Source organism: Bufo bufo, chromosome 3 (assembly GCF_905171765.1).
Source record: "Bufo bufo chromosome 3, aBufBuf1.1, whole genome shotgun sequence".
NCBI lineage: Eukaryota > Metazoa > Chordata > Amphibia > Anura > Bufonidae > Bufo > Bufo bufo.
This window is the reverse complement of record NC_053391.1, coordinates 564,262,873-564,276,449: the sequence shown is the minus strand read 5'-3', so window position 1 is coordinate 564,276,449 and position 13,577 is coordinate 564,262,873. Positions and strand designations below refer to the sequence as shown.

Sequence of the window (13,577 nt, the reverse complement as noted above, 5' to 3'; positions counted from 1 at the left end):
CTCAATTGGGAAAACACTGATTAGGTCCCTACATGAGGCATCGCCCCATCTTTCCTGAAAGATTACAGCTTTAGACATTTTATTGCAAAAGCAGGTAGTACCTCCAGATCAAATGTATCGGGGGTTTTATTCTCCAATATTTTTGGTTTAGAAACCAAACTGATCTTAAAGGGATTTTGTCAGCTTGTTTTAGCCTATAGAGCTGTTTACATGCGCTGCTAGATCGCCATTAGCACGTCCACAATATACATTTTCCATAGCCATGAATGCTTTTATTTAGTCAGAAAAAAAGATTTTATATATACAGTGGCGGAAATAATTATTTGACCCCTCACTGATTTTGTAAGTTTGTCCAATGACAAAGAAATGAAAAGTCTCAGAACAGTATCATTTCAATGGTAGGTTTATTGTAACAGTGGCAGATAGCACATCAAAAGGAAAATCGAAAAAATAACTTTAAATAAAAGATAGCAACTGATTTGCATTTCATTGAGTGAAATAAGTATTTGAACCCCTACCAACCATTAAGAGTTCTGGCTCCCACAGAGTGGTTAGACACTTCTACTCAATTAGTCACCCTCATTAAGGACACCTGTCTTAACTAGTCACCTGTATAAAAGACACCTGTCCACAGAATCAATCAATCAAGCAGACGCCAAACTCTCCAACATGGGAAAGACCAAAGAGCTGTCCAAGGATGTCAGAGACAAAATTGTAGACCTGCACAAGGCTGGAATGGGCTACAAAACCATTAGCAAGAAGCTGGGAGAGAAGGTGACAACTGTTGGTGCGATTGTTCGAAAATGGAAGGAGCACAAAATGACCATCAATCGACCTCGCTCTGGGGCTCCACGCAAGATCTCACCTCGTGGGGTGTCAATGGTTCTGAGAAAGGTGAAAAAGCATCCTAGAACTACACGGGAGGAGTTAGTTAATGACCTCAAATTAGCAGGGACCACAGTCACCAAGAAAACCATTGGAAACACATTACACCGCAATGGATTAAAATCCTGCAGGGCTCGCAAGGTCCCCCTGCTCAGGAAGGCACATGTGCAGGCCCGTCTGAAGTTTGCCAATGAACACCTGAATGATTCAGAGAGTGACTGGGAGAAGGTGCTGTGGTCTGATGAGACCAAAATAGAGCTCTTTGGCATTAACTCAACTCGCTGTGTTTGGAGGAAGAAAAATGCTGCCTATGACCCCCAAAACACCGTCCCCACCGTCAAGCATGGGGGTGGAAACATTTTGCTTTGGGGGTGTTTTTCTGCTAAGGGCACAGGACAACTTATTCGCATAAACGGGAAAATGGACGGAGCCATGTATCGTGAAATCCTGAGCGACAACCTCCTTCCCTCTGCCAGGAAACTGAAAATGGGTCGTGGATGGGTGTTCCAGCACGACAATGACCCAAAACATACAGCAAAGGCAACAAAGGAGTGGCTCAAGAAGAAGCACATTAAGGTCATGGAGTGGCCTAGTCAGTCTCCGGACCTTAATCCAATCGAAAACCTATGGAGGGAGCTCAAGCTCAGAGTTGCACAGAGACAGCCTCGAAACCTTAGGGATTTAGAGATGATCTGCAAAGAGGAGTGGACCAACATTCCTCCTAAAATGTGCGCAAACTTGGTCATCAATTACAAGAAACGTTTGACCTCTGTGCTTGCAAACAAGGGTTTTTCCACCAAGTATTAAGTCTTTTTTTGTTAGAGGGTTCAAATACTTATTTCACTCAATGAAATGCAAATCAGTTGCTATCTTTTATTTAAAGTTATTTTTTCGATTTTCCTTTTGATGTGCTATCTGCCACTGTTACAATAAACCTACCATTGAAATGATACTGTTCTGAGACTTTTCATTTCTTTGTCATTGGACAAACTTACAAAATCAGTGAGGGGTCAAATAATTATTTCCGCCACTGTATATATATGCAAATGAGGCTAGTAAGGAGCCCAAGGGGCTGTTACCAACGCTTCAGGAGCCCAGCCACACCCACTGTGAAGGTGCCCAGCACCGCCCCGCATCCTCCAAATCCACTCTTTGCTCCCCCGACATCAAACAGTTGAAGCGCCGTAATCTTGCGCAAGTGCAGTTCGTTCCCTGAAGCTGATACCAGCACAGGGAAAAAACACCATGCCGGCGCTGACATGCAGAGTACTCGCGCATGCGCAAAATTTTGGCTCTTCAACTGTGTGACATCAGGGGAGCAAGGAGTGTGGATTTGGAGGATGTGGGGAGGTGCTGGGCTCCTGAAACGTTGGTAACAGCCCCTTGGGCTCCTTACTAGCCTCATTTGCATATATATAAAATCGTTTTTCTGACTAAATAAAAGCATTCAGAGCTATGGAAAATGTATATTGTGGACGTGCTAATGGTGATCTAGCTGCACATGTAAACAGCTCTATAGGCTAAACCTAGCTGCCATGAATCCCTTGAAAGGCTCAGATCATTAAACCGATACATACATTACTATAATTCCCATCTTGAATTTTTTGTAACTAAAATCAATTTGCTCCTTAAAACTTCTACATAATCGTTCAGATACATCAAGATGGCAAAAAATATCTTAGAATCCAACCCCCCCCCCCTCCTTTTTTCCTTATAGCGGTTTTCTTCACCTTTTGGTTTTCAGTGCATGGTTTGCGGTATAAACAGCAGCTCCAGATGTTAGCTGAAGGTCTACGGGAAATATGAAATGCAGGACACACAAGCGTTTTTGTGCTACTGAGATTTTTTGTTAATTAACTAGTGTTTTTGGGCATTTTTTGGGTGTTTTGACATCTCATTCCCTAATGGAAAAAAAAAAAAAAAGAGGTTCACAGTTAGGCCTTATACACATGACCGTACTGCGGTCTTCCATCCACAGAATCACAGAATATGGATAAGGGCTCGTGCACACAACCGTTGTTTTGCGGTCCGTTTTTCACAGATCCGCTGTTCTGTATCTGTTTTTTTTCTCTCTGATTTAAGTCCTCTTCCGTTCCATTATTCCACAAAACATATCCGTATGGTTTCCATATGCGATCCGTTTTTTGCGTTTGGATCTGAAACAGTGACTTCTTAATCACCAAACACATGAGCAACATGGGCTGGGCATAGCATTTCTACAGTATGGATCCACAAAATACGGGTGACTAACGGATGTGTTCCGTGTGCGTTCCGTATTTTTTTGCGGACCCATTGACTTGAATGGGGCCTTGGACCGTGATTTGCGGACAATAATAGAACATGCACTACTTTTTTGCAGAACGGAAATACGGAAACGTAATGCACACAAAGTACTTTCCGTTGTTTTTGCAGACCCATTGAAGTGAATGGTTCCGCATGTGGTCCACAAAAAAAAGGAACGATAGCGGAAATAAAATACTTTCGTGTGCATGAGCCCTAACTTCCGCATTTTCCCCACTCCCATGACTAGAAATGTCTATTCTGGTCTGCAATACAGACAAAAATAGTGCATCTTCTGTAATTTGTGGAGCAGACATACAGATGCAGACACAGAAACAAATGGGTCCGTGTGCTATCCGCAAAAAAGGAGGATTAGATGCAAAATACAGAGGCCTTATAAAAAAAAAAAAGCCATAAAAGTGAGTGGTTTCTGTGGCATTTTTTTCAGTGAGCAAAAATTGCTTGAACACATTTGTATGTGAAGGGGTCGCCATATTAATATTTTTTTGGTATATTGTCCGGAATTTGTACAAAGGTTTTTTTAGGGTGTCATTTCTTAATCACCCTTTTTTTGCCAGTTAGATCAGACTTTAGAAGCCTTAAAAATGCTGCAATAAAAATTAGAGCCACAAAAAATAAGCCTGTAAAAAGTGCCAGAATAAAATAAAAAAAAAACCTGGTTGTGACACTAGGCTGAGGGCACATGTAAATCTGATCTGCCGGTTTTTACTCACTGAAAAAAAATGTCATATAAACTGCTTATAGTTGCTGCCATTCCGCATGCGTTTTTTTTTTTACAAAGCCAATGACTCAGATTTACAAATCGTCCACATGGCGTGAGCTTAGGGCTCGTTCACATGACTTTTTTTTTTTGCAAAGAATCTGCACAAATAAAGCCTCTAAAAAGTCTCCCTTTTCAATGGGAGGCAGAATTTGCTGGAAAAAAGCAGCAGCAGCGTGCTCTGTCTTGGAGTTGTGGCTGATTCTCTTATTGAAATGAATGGGAAGCTAAAAAAAAAAAGGGCCTAAAAGCCACACAGAAAATTGTCGTGGATTCTGAACAGATTCTTTTAGCTCATTTTCAAAATCCGTTTTGTGAACACACCCTTAGACCGGCTGTCTAGACCTGCACCAGATTGATCACAGGGGCTCAGGGACAGACACTTTTCTCTGTACTATCTATTGGTTGGCTTACTTTGAGACAGATTTTTAGGCCATGGCACCTTTTTGAGCAAGGTCTAGAGTAGTGTTTACCACGGACCATAACGCAATTCAAGGACAGAATGCCTTTAACCACCTCCGGACCGCCTAACGCAGGATCGCGTTCCGGAGGTGGCAGCCCTGCGCAGAGTCACGCATATATGCGTCATCTCGCGATGGCCGAGATTTCCTGTGAACGCGCGCACACAGGCGCGCGCGCTCACAGGAACGGAAGGTAAGAGAGTTGATCTCCAGCCTGCCAGCGGCGATCGTTCGCTGGCAGGCTGGAGATGTGTTTTTTTTAACCCCTAACAGGTATATTAGACGCTGTTTTGATAACAGCGTCTAATATACCTGCTACCTGGTCCTCTGGTGGTCCCATTTGTTTGGATCGACCACCAGAGGACACAGGTAGCTCAGTAAAGTCCCACCAAGCACCACTACACTACACTACACCCCCCCCCCCCGTCACTTATTAACCCCTTATTAGCCCCTGATCACCCCATATAGACTCCCTGATCACCCCCCTGTCATTGATCACCCCCCTGTCATTGATTACCCCCCTGTAAAGCTCCATTCAGATGTCCGCATGATTTTTACGGATCCACTGATAGATGGATCGGATCCGCAAAACGCATCCGGACGTCTGAATGAAGCCTTACAGGGGCGTGATCAATGACTGTGGTGATCACCCCATATAGACTCCCTGATCACCCCCCTGTAAGGCTCCATTCAGATGTCCGCATGATTTTTACGGATGCACTGATAGATGGATCCGATCCGCAAAACGCATCCGGACGTCTGAATGAAGCCTTACAGGGGCATGATCAATGACTGTGGTGATCACCCCATATAGACTCCCTGATCACCCCCCTGTAAAGCTCCATTCAGATGTCCGCATGATTTTTACGGATGCACTGATAGATGGATCCGATCCGCAAAACGCATCCGGACGTCTGAATGAAGCCTTACAGGGGCATGATCAATGACTGTGGTGATCACCCCATATAGACTCCCTGATCACCCCCCTGTAAAGCTCCATTCAGATGTCCGCATGATTTTTACGGATGCACTGATAGATGGATCCGATCCGCAAAACGCATCCGGACGTCTGAATGAAGCCTTACAGGGGAGTGATCAATGACTGTGGTGATCACCCCATATAGACTCCCTGATCACCCCCCTGTCATTGATTACCCCCCTGTAAAGCTCCATTCAGATGTCCGCATGATTTTTACGGATGCACTGATAGATAGATGGATCCGATCCGCAAAACGCATCCGGACGTCTGAATGAAGCCTTACAGGGGCGTGATCAATGACTGTGGTGATCACCCCATATAGACTCCCTGATCACCCCCCTGTCATTGATTACCCCCCTGTCATTGATTACCCCCCTGTAAAGCTCCATTCAGACGTCCGCATGATTTTTACGGATCCACTGATAGATGGATCGGATCCGCAAAACGCATCCGGACGTCTGAATGAAGCCTTACAGGGGCGTGATCAATGACTGTGGTGATCACCCCATATAGACTCCCTGATCAACCCCCCTGTCATTGATCAACCCCCCTGTCATTGATCAACCCCCCTGTCATTGATCAACCCCCCTGTCATTGATCAACCCCCCTGTCATTGATCACCCCTCTGTAAGGCTCCATTCAGATATTTTTTTGGCCCAAGTTAGCAGAATTTTTTTTTTTTTTTCTTACAAAGTCTCATATTCCACTAACTTGTGTCAAAAAATAAAATCTCACATGAACTCACCATACCCCTCACGGAATCCAAATGCGTAAAATTTTTTAGACATTTATATTCCAGACTTCTTCTCACGCTTTAGGGCCCCTAGAATGCCAGGGCAGTATAAATACCCCACATGTGACCCCATTTCGGAAAGAAGACACCCCCAGGTATTCCGTGAGGGGCATATTGAGTCCATGAAAGATTGAAATTTTTGTCCCAAGTTAGCGGAACGGGAGACTTTGTGAGAAAAAAATTAAAAATATCAATTTCCGCTAACTTGTGCCAAAAAAAAAAAAATTCTATGAACTCGCCATGCCCCTCATTGAATACCTTGGGGTGTCTTCTTTCCAAAATGGGGTCACATGTGGGGTATTTATACTGCCCTGGCATTCTAGGGGCCCCAAAGCGTGAGAAGAAGTCTGGTATCCAAATGTCTAAAAATGCCCTCCTAAAAGGAATTTGGGCACCTTTGCGCATCTAGGCTGCAAAAAAGTGTCACACATCTGGTATCGCCGTACTCAGGAGAAGTTGGGGAATGTGTTTTGGGGTGTCATTTTACATATACCCATGCTGGGTGAGAGAAATATCTTGGTCAAATGCCAACTTTGTATAAAAAAATGGGAAAAGTTGTCTTTTGCCAAGATATTTCTCTCACCCAGCATGGGTATATGTAAAATGACACCCCAAAACACATTCCCCAACTTCTCCTGAATACGGCGATACCACATGTGTGACACTTTTTTGCAGCCTAGGTGGGCAAAGGGGCCCATATTCCAAAGAGCACCTTTAGGATTTCACAGGTCATTTACCTACTTACCACACATTAGGGCCCCTGGAAAATGCCAGGGCAGTATAACTACCCCACAAGTGACCCCATTTTGGAAAGAAGACACCCCAAGGTATTCCGTGAGGGGCATGGCGAGTTCCTAGAATTTTTTATTTTTTGTCACAAGTTAGTGGAAAATGCTTATTTTTTTTTTTATTTTTTTTTTCATACAAAGTCTCATATTCCACTAACTTGTGACAAAAAATAAAAAGTTCCATGAACTCACTATGCCCATCAGCGAATACCTTGGGGTCTCTTCTTTCCAAAATGGGGTCACTTGTGGGGTAGTTATACTGCCCTGGCATTCTAGGGGCCCAAATGTGTGGTAAGGAGTTTGAAATCAAATTCTGTAAAAAATGACCTGTGAAATCCGAAAGGTGCTCTTTTGAATATGGGCCCCTTTGCCCACCTAGGCTGCAAAAAAGTGTCACACATCTGGTATCTCCGTAATCGGGAGAAGTTGGGGAATGTGTTTTGGGGTGTCATTTTACATATACCCATGCTGGGTGAGAGAAATATCTTGGCAAAAGACAACTTTTCCCATTTTTTTATACAAAGTTGGCATTTGACCAAGATATTTATCTCACCCAGCATGGGTATATGTAAAAAGACACCCCAAAACACATTCCTCAACTTCTCCTGAATACAGAGATACCAGATGTGTGACACTTTTTTGCAGCCTAGGTGGGCAAAGGGGCCCACATTCCAAAGAGCACCTTTCGGATTTCACAGGTCATTTACCTACTTACCACACATTTGGGCCCCTAGAATGCCAGGGCAGTATAACTACCCCACAAGTGACCCCATTTTGGAAAGAAGAGACCCCAAGGTATTCGCTGATGGGCATAGTGAGTTCATGGAAGTTTTTATTTTTTGTCACAAGTTTGTGGAATATGAGACTTTGTATGAAAAAAAAAATAAAAAAAGAAATCATCATTTTCCACTAACTTGTGACAAAAAATAAAAAATTCTAGGAACTCGCCATGCCCCTCACGGAATACCTTGGGGTGTCTTCTTTCCAAAATGGGGTCACTTGTGGGGTAGTTATACTGCCCTGGTATTCTAGGGGCCCAAATGTGTGGTAAGGAGTTTGAAATCAAATTCAGGAAAAAATGAGGAGTGAAATCCGAAAGGTGCTCTTTGGAATATGGGCCCCTTTGCCCACCTAGGCTGCAAAAAAGTGTCACACATCTGGTATCCCCGTACTCAGGAGAAGTTGAGGAATGTGTTTTGGGGTGTCTTTTTACATATACCCATGCTGGGTGAGATAAATATCTTGGTCAAATGACAACTTTGTATAAAAAAATGGGAAAAGTTGTCTTTTGCCAAGATATTTCTCTCACCCAGCATGGGTATATATAAAATGACACCCCAAAACACATTCCCCACCTTCTCCTGAGTACGGAGATACCAGATGTGTGACACTTTTTTGCAGCCTAGGTGGGCAAAGGGGCCCATATTCCAAAGAGCACCTTTCGGATTTCACAGGTCATTTTTTACAGAATTTGATTTCAAACTCCTTACCACACATTTGGGCCCCTAGAATGCCAGGGCAGTATAACTACCCCACAAGTGACCCCATTTTGGAAAGAAGAGACCCCAAGGTATTCGCTGATGGGCATAGTGAGTTCATAGAACTTTTTATTTTTTGTCACAAGTTAGTGGAATATGAGACTTTGTAAGAAAAAAAAAAAAAAAAAAATCATAATTTTCCGCTAACTTGTGACAAAAAATAAAAAGTTCTATGAACTCACTATGCCCATCAGCGAATACCTTAGGGTGTGTACTTTCAGAAATGGGGTCATTTGTGGGGTGTTTGTACTGTCTGGGCATTGTAGAACCTCAGGAAACATGACAGGTGCTCAGAAAGTCAGAGCTGCTTCAAAAAGCGGAAATTCACATTTTTGTACCATAGTTTGTAAACGCTATAACTTTTACCCAAACCATTTTTTTTTTACCCAAACATTTTTTTTTTATCAAAGACATGTAGAACTATAAATTTAGAGCAAAATTTCTATATGGATGTCGTTTTTTTTTGCAAAATTTTACAACTGAAAGTGAAAAATGTCATTTTTTTGCAAAAAAATCGTTAAATTTCGATTAATAACAAAAAAAGTAAAAATGTCAGCAGCAATGAAATACCACCAAATGAAAGCTCTATTAGTGAGAAGAAAAGGAGGTAAAATTCATTTGGGTGGTAAGTTGCATGACCGAGCAATAAACGGTGAAAGTAGTGTAGGTCAGAAGTGTAAAAAGTGGCCTGGTCTTTCAGGGTGTTTAAGCACTGGGGGCTGAAGTGGTTAAATAGAAGTCTATGGGCAGCATAACGGATCCGTCCGGTTTCCGTTACGCAGGGGTCCTGTCCTGTATACTGTGGTAACAGAATCCATAACGCAATTCAGCACGTACCCAAACTTACAAAACTGAAGTTCGCTCAACACTAAGTCTGGAGGATTTCTCAAGTACTAGATGCTATGGATTTTGGCGGTTTCTGGCAGTGTATAGATGCACTGACATTAGTAAATCCGGGCCAGTGTTTGCCATTCTTTTCCCTATCAAGATATGGGGAGAAAAAAAAATAAATTGAAAAAGAGAAAAAAGGCAAATTCATGCTGCGTTTTTAAAAACACCTACAAGGGAGACCAAAAATAAATAAATGGAAGTAGACAAATAAATGCTTGTCTTTCCTGAAGTTCATATTTCCCATATACTTTCTGCTAATTCTGGAGCTTTTACCGCAAAAGACGCAACTAAAACTGCAAAAGTGCGGAAACACGCCACAAAATACCTGTCTGTTTTCATAAAAATAAAAAAAACGCAGCCAAATTATCCTGCACGCTGTACCAATGGGAGTTCAGCTTTTATTTTCTAAACAGCACTTGATAAAATAAAACGCCGCTTCGGATTTGCCTGCTGTAGCCAAGGAAGGAGCCCAGCTCTCTGCACTGCGCAGTACCGCTGCTGTCCTACAGAGGTCGCTGTGGTAGCCTCGTCCCTCAGCGGAAAGCTACAGCGCTGCTAGTCAATGGTCTATAACCCCGCCCCTTTCCTTCACCCAGGCTAGAATCACATGGTGCGGTGACGTCATTTTATCTCGGTCACATGACTGTGATGTCAAGGAAGGTCCTTTAGGCCCCCGGAATCCACCATCTCCGTTCGGCAAGGCGGAGCAGGAGCGGTGAGCACTCGGCCGCCTCAGTTATAAGGTAATTTCCGCCGGACGAGGTGGATTCTCCTCTGGTTTCTTGCTAACAAGTGGGTCCGAGTACAAGGCCCTGCCTCCTGTCCCAGCAGAGCTCCGTGTGGGTGCCAGCTCGCCCTCAGTACGTGCCACTTCATCTAAGCCTGTGCCCCCAGTTGTGGGCACTGGTTCCCGGGTAGCCCTGTGTGCTGGGCCTGGCAGTGGTGACAGCTCAGGGGGTGCACATCTGTACGTCCTATTCTTCTCATGTCATCCTGTGACGGCTGATTCATTGTTTCCTAAGCTGACTACAACCCCCATCAGGATCCCGTGTGATCTCTCTGTAATGGGCAGAAATCTTCCCACCTGGATGGAAAACGATTGCAGCTGTGGCCTGTGCTCAGCCGCCCGGTCACCGCTCCATTTGGTTTCCTCTGAGGAGCAGCCATTCCTGGCCGCCTTGGCTTGCCAAATAGAGATTGGGATAAGTGAGGGTCCTTCCTCTGGACCCCCCACCTGTAGATACCACATAGCTAAAGATGGAGAATCCCAGCCCTCTGCTGCCTTCAGTTCTTACAGGAGATGCTCTTACTTTCCTTCCCGGGGGGGGGCGAGAAAAGACAGGGCCTACACCAGGCATCATCAGCCCTGGCACTGTCTCCAGCTGTTCTAAAACTACAACTCCCAGAATCCTCCTTGCACTTCGGTGGGAGTTACAAGAACAGCCAAATTTGCATGCTGGGTGTTGTAGTTTCACAGTAGCTGGAGTGCCTACAAGATGTTGTATGAGGCTCTTCCTCCCCTGTCCCTATCTTGGTTCTTCCTGGCAACCACTAAGGGTCCATTCACACGTCCGTAATTTGGGTCCGCCTTCGTTCCGCAATTTGCGGACCCATTCACTTTCAATGGGGCTGGAACGGATGCAAATCCACATTTCCTGGATCCGCATCCGTTTTTTCGGGATCCGCAATTTCGTTCCTGGAAAAAATAGAACATGTCCTATTCTTGTCTGCAATTGTGGACCAGAAAAGGCATTTTCTATTAGTGTCTGTGATGTGTGGATCCGCAAATTGCGGATCGCACATTGCAGGTGTCCGTGTTTTGCGGATCCGCAAAACACTTATGGACGTGTGAATGGACCCTTACTGTGAGGTGACAGCCCCTACCATCCCTCAGGGGGTGTGTGCAGTCCTTTATAGATTTCCTGCTGGATGCAGTGATTACTTCCCGTGTGCCAGTAGAAATGCCAACTAGGGATGAACCTGGCATAATGCACTTCCATCAGTGGTCAGTTGTGGCTCTACAATCCCAGTGTCTCATCACAGCTGCAGCCTGTGATGGTCTGCTAGGAGTTGTAGTGGATGGAGGGTGCAGAGTTTGGCTCCTTTTAGTTTTTTTTTATACTTCTTTTATGTTAGATTAATATCCGCACAAGTCTGGACAAATCTACCACTGGCAGTACCCCTCTGTAATGTCAGGGATATGGTGGAGAGGTGGATGGGCCTGTGAGATTAGCCAGTTGGGAAACGCCATCAGTCGCACTACTGGGATTGGCAATCGTGTTCTAGTAAACCAGCATTGCTCGTTCTACCTGATATTACAGGGATAAGGGAGCGAGTGCGGGTCCAAGACTAAGACCTGTTTCACACGTTATTAAATCGCGGAGGTGTGCTGTCCATGGTCTCCACAGACCGTTCATGCATCTATTTCCGTTCTGTGCTTCCGTTCCGCACCATTCCGCATCTCCGGATTTGCGGACCCATTGTAGTGAATGGCAAGGCTCTGGCCTTCAATGGTAACACAGCAAAGTGGTGCTTAGAGGTTGTTGGTATGATTAGGGCAGCAAGGAACGACTAATACACAAAAAGGTACAGTGCTAAAAAGTTGACAAAAAGAACATGCAGATTAGCAAACAATACAAAAATAAAAGGATATCTTAAAAGGAAAATAAAGGTATAAAATAATCGTATATCGGTGAGGGATACCTACAACTAGGTGTATCTCCAGGATTACTGTACACCATTTTTAAATGGCTGCCAACCCTTTCACCCTCCTCTTAGTCATGTGACAAGAAGCTGGCTAATTACACGAAGAAGTGGAAGGTTTTATGGCACAATTCTAATTGTTTTACAGGATATCTTTGTATACCATGCTCCAATATGAAATATTAATCCTTTCAAGCAATATGTAATTCGGTAGGTTAACTAAGGCCGAAAATCCTGGTGCTTGAGAGCAAAGTGCCCAAGTTCCCTGATCATTAGAACAGAAGTTTGTTTATTTATTTATACAAAACATGAATTCTGACAAGCTGCTTTTGAAGTGTATCTTACGGTCTATGGATATACACCGTGCTATTCACTAGCATTGGGTGGCTTGACGACATACCATCTGTGGCCTGCATTAATCCCATTAACAAGTCTACATTAGCCGGAAAGCAGCACAGTTTGGCTTTTTGTCTGCAAACCATTTTAATTGCCCCCCCTCCAGTCTACAACATCCTGGTCTCATAAGTTCTCATCTGTTCCAGGAAGGGGGAATTACAACTCCTACGTACATTATAGTCTATGGGTCCATGAAAACCACAGTCACAACACAAATGGTACCCGTGTGGTTTTCATGGACCATTGGTAGAAGATGCTCTGGAAACTATTTGTCTCCCTAGCAGTGTACATGGAATACGGATGACACACAAGGGGCAAAACCAGACACGCGGATCCTTCACAGACAGCTTCCCGGATGACACGGATGTGTGAAAGAGGCCTAACTTGATAGCTAGCAGAAGGGGCGACTAAACGCAGTACTAGGGCAATATTAAGGGGTATATGTCATAAATACTGGATTGGTGTGATGAATGGGAAGGTGGGGGGTCCTTTGATCCCAGTTTGCTAAATTAAAATGGTTGCTTTCCCCATTAAAATCAGTAGAGAGGTGGTAGCAGTCTCCATTGAAGGGACACAAAGCGGCCTCAGGGCTTTTTCATGTGAGATTATGCAACTACTCTGTTTGGCGATGATACAGTCTAGTACCTTTATGTTAAATATTGAATTTTATTGGTTATGTCCAGAGGAGACAGACTGGTAGAAGGTGGGACACATTTCTCTTTTCATACCTGGTGATGGACTCTGTATATAATGGCAAGTAAGGCCTCTTGCACACGTTTTTGCGGATTCCGTTTGCGGTCCATATGCGGAACCATTCATTTCAATGGTTCCGCACAAAAAAAAATGGAATGTACTCTGTATGCATTCCGTTTCCGTATTTCTGTTCCGCTGAAAAATTGCCCGCAAATAACGATCTGTCGCTCCCTTCAAGTCAATGGTTCTGCAAAAAAACGTAATGCATACGGAACAGATACGAAAGGCATTCCGTATTGCATACGGAATGCCTTTCGTATCTGTTCCGTTTTTGCGGAACCATCTATTAAAAATGTTATGCCCAGCCCAATTTTTTAATCTACTTACTG

General features: G+C 44.0%; 1 protein-coding gene across 2 annotated transcripts in view; it reads left to right on the top strand.

Annotated features, from left to right (window-relative positions):
• The first annotated feature begins 10,024 nt into the window (after window positions 1-10,024).
• RAB5B (RAB5B, member RAS oncogene family) overlaps window positions 10,025-13,577 on the top strand; it is a 55,229-nt gene continuing 51,676 nt past the window's right edge. Inside the window, exon 1 of one of the 2 annotated variants that reach the window (XM_040425591.1) lies at window positions 10,025-10,139. The gene's annotated coding sequence lies outside the window, so the exon portion shown is untranslated. The remainder of the gene's footprint in view (window positions 10,140-13,577) is intronic. The other variant, XM_040425592.1, reaches the window with a different exon arrangement.